We start from the raw sequence: 3,758 nt of genomic DNA on the forward strand, positions 1-3,758 counted from the left end.
CTTGTCTTTGCACAACAGGATCATCTTCCTCTGAAGAAGAATATGGAGTACGTGAAGTGACTAGTTCCAATTATGCCAGGATGAAGAAGCCCTGTCTATCTTCTCATCAGAAGGAGCAGTTGAAGGATGGTTACATTACTCCCCACAAGACCAAACTAACTTCGGCTCAGAAGGACTGACAAATCTCCATTTTTTTGCTGTGATGCGCGAGTACAATGTTGTTCTAGGATTCTTTCTGGTGAGTTCAATTTTTCTAAAAGTTTACTCTACATGGACCATGTATGTGCCTGTTGAAACTGTCAATTCATAGTACAGTTTGCTTTATACTAATCACTTTTTTGTATTTGTGCAAACAGGGGTGCTCAGCTTGATTTCAATGGGAACTGCACAAAATGTTCATGAATACATCGAATCATTCATTTCCACCACAAGAAAGGAGGTGCCGATAAGTTCAAGGCGTTCCAACATATAAGGGCGAAATCATATAAGCTACGCGCGAATTTGGTTGATTTTGGTGGAACTGCACAAAAAGAACAGCTTGTTTATTTAGCACGAGGTGCCATGTCAATGTCCGAACTGATGGCAAACCATGCCCATTCCACAATCGTAGGCATTTGATATTTTGGAATGGGACAACCTTGTCAAATTTTGCTCATTGATTTTAGCAAGACATGCGTTTGATATTTTCGAATGGGACGCCCTTTGTTGTCAGCAGCGTCGATCAATTTTTTCTTTATTCTTTAGTTGTGAAGTAAATATTGCCTCTGACATGTGAGTCGCTGAGATGCATAATCATCGATTGTTTTGAATGTTCTCTATGAATTGTCAGGCCTGTGTGTTTGATTGCAATGTACAGAAACACTAAAAAGCTGCTCAAACTCTTTGTACTCCTTTTGTTCCTTTTTACTTCGCACATTGTGAAAGTGCATACTTTTTTGTATAAGATTGGTCAAGGTAGAGATACTTTGACTGCAGACAAAACTTGTATGCACGACTAGAAAGGACCGGAGGGAGTACATGTGAAACTGCTGCAAACGAGGTGATCACCCTGGGAATAATGCTAGTACGTATTGTTTTGCATGTTCATCCAATGCCAGTGATACAAGAATTCGAACTAATCGAAATAAATTCATTCATACACGGTCGGATTTCATATAAACATGCTGGATTTCATTACATTTCATACATTCTTCAACTAAAAAGGGGTGCGCTGGAGGTATAATTAATTAACCGAAGCTACCCACCTGTGTCCCGCTGAGCTGAACAAAAGCTTCAGTGACTTAACTGCAGGTGCAGTTGCGCAACTGACATGTGGCCTGTTGGGCCCACGTTTCAGTCAGCCAACTGCACCAGCAGTTAAGTAGAAGCAGCGTTCTTCTCCAGCGCAGCTCTCCGACTCCACGTCGCCGCCAAGAAGCTAACCGGCCGTCAATGGTCAACCCGCCTAGCTTGGCTTCAACCGGAGGGTAGCAGCGGTGGCCTTACTTGGACCCGAGCGGCGGCGACCTACCGTGTTCTACTCTTCCTCGTTTTCTGTGTGGCGCGGCCTCGTTGGCAGCGGGGCGGGGCCTCGGTGGAGCCGGCGATGTCCTCTGTCTCGTTGCCGGCGGGCGGCGCCTCAGCGGAGCGGTGGAAATCCTCCCCCACGTTGCCGGCAGGGTGGGGCCTTGGCTGAGCCGGCGATGTCCTCTACCTCGTTGTTGGCGGGGCAGGGCCTCGGCGGAGCCGGCGATGTCCTCTGCCTCGTTGTTGGCGCCGCGGGGCCTCGGCGGAGCAGGGCCTCGTCGACGCCAGCGGAGCGGGGACTCATCGGAGCCGGCATTGTCCTCTGCCTCGTCCTCGGTCTCGCCAAACAGCGCCTCGCCCGTTTCATCGCCCTCTTTGCTAGCCTATTTGTAGGCGGCCGCAGCCTCCGCCACCCGCATGCGGTACTGCCAGCGCTCGAGGCGGCCCTTGCGGGCGGAGCGGTACGAGTCGAGCAGCGCCTCCTGCTCCGCCCACTCCACGGCGATCTGCTCCTCCGCCTGCAGGTGCTCCTGGAGGAGATGGTGGTTGTAGGCGGCGTCGGCCTGCGCCTCCCGGAACTGCTCCTCACGCATCTGCCTCACCCTGTCCATATATTGGGCACGGGCCTCGCCGATGGTCATGGTGCAATGCACCGGCGAGGATGGCGCGGAGGAGGGGGTTGGCGCCGGATCGTCGACTACCATGTTCTCCATTGGGACGCCGTCGTCCTCCGGCTGCCTGCCGGCCAGCCGGTCGGCAGCAATGGCTGCCATCACCTTGTGGTCCGTCGTCCGCCCGTCCCGAAGAGCACTGGAGCGCGAGGAAGCCATGGTGGGCAGTAGTGGTGTGGACAGGAGAAAGGGAACGGATGCGGATGACTGCGGCTATGGCCGGCGCAGCAGTTTATATAGCAATGGTGGACGGGCGGAGGGACGGACGTGTGGCGCCGGAGTAGTCGCCTCGGCAACCGCGTATCATTAATGTGGGCGGTAGATGGACGGGCGGACGGCACTTGTGTCGTTTGAAGGCGGAGCAATCGCCTGCACCGGGAAGCGGGGCGGGCGGCGCTGACTGTTTCGGGCGAAAAGCGCGCGCGGGCGAGGAGATGACTTTACTTGGAGAGGATGACAATGGGGACCCACCAGATCCATAGCCTCACGTACGCAAGTGCCTCCTTATTATATATATATACATATATAACTATAATTTATTTTGCTTCCTCCTGGTTTCCTAACATCACGGTCCCACACCATTGTCAACCTATGTAGTAGTCAATAAACGAGAGAATTGCACAAGAAGCGGCCGACAGCTGGGACCAAGCAGCTCGAGCAGTATTTGTGTTTTTGAGGTGTGAGCACTGCAGAGTTTTTCAATGCTTAGCCCAGATATTAATTTTTCTCCTCTGAACAACAACGAAAACATCACTACAGGTATTAACTGGGCAGGCTGTGGCCCGTCTAGCCCAAATGGCTAGCCCAGCTATACTTTTTTTAGGAATACCCAGGCAAGGTCAAGTTGTTATTCTCCGCCCCGCTGGGCTACAAAATCTTTCCAAGGAGGGATGCATTAGGCTTAACAAGAAAATGGGCTTTAAGAAATAATAAATGGGATGTAATTATAAAAACAGGGGCAGTAACTATAAAAAAATGCACCAAACACGTGATTACTTTATAAAATATTATTTTCGGATATTGAAAATTTTAATTTCATTAATTGTTGCGAGCGCAATGTTTCGTTGGATTTTTACGTAATGTAAATTTATATTGAAATTGTATTTAATCTGACTAGAAATTTCAGGATAAAAATATTTCGGATCCCATCAAAATGTGTGAAATTTTATTGAATTTTGTTTTGAACGGTTGGTTGAAATGGGCTATACTTTTAACAAACTGTAAATGGGTTGTAGTAAATTCCATTAGAATTCAAAAATGGGCTACAAATTCTTACAAATCTCAAATGGGCTATAAGTTCTCTACCACACACTTCTGGCCTTACTAAGTTGACGCGTACCCTAAAAAACAGAGTTGACGCGTATGCAAGGCTTTGTCAACTTATAGTCAACACACGGTTCTAGCAGCAGTGGCCGTTGGATGTCCATCCAACGGATGTCGTGCTTCTTCTTCAATCTCGGATATTCTAGCTTCACCCGCCAAAAAAATGATTCGTCCCCCTGACATCTGGGGCGCACCATTTCGGAAGCTGACCTGTGGGCCTACTAAGTTGACGTACCAAGGGCTTTGTCAACTTAGTCA

This window comes from Triticum aestivum, chromosome 7D, assembly GCF_018294505.1.
Source record: "Triticum aestivum cultivar Chinese Spring chromosome 7D, IWGSC CS RefSeq v2.1, whole genome shotgun sequence".
Taxonomy (NCBI): domain Eukaryota; kingdom Viridiplantae; phylum Streptophyta; class Magnoliopsida; order Poales; family Poaceae; genus Triticum; species Triticum aestivum.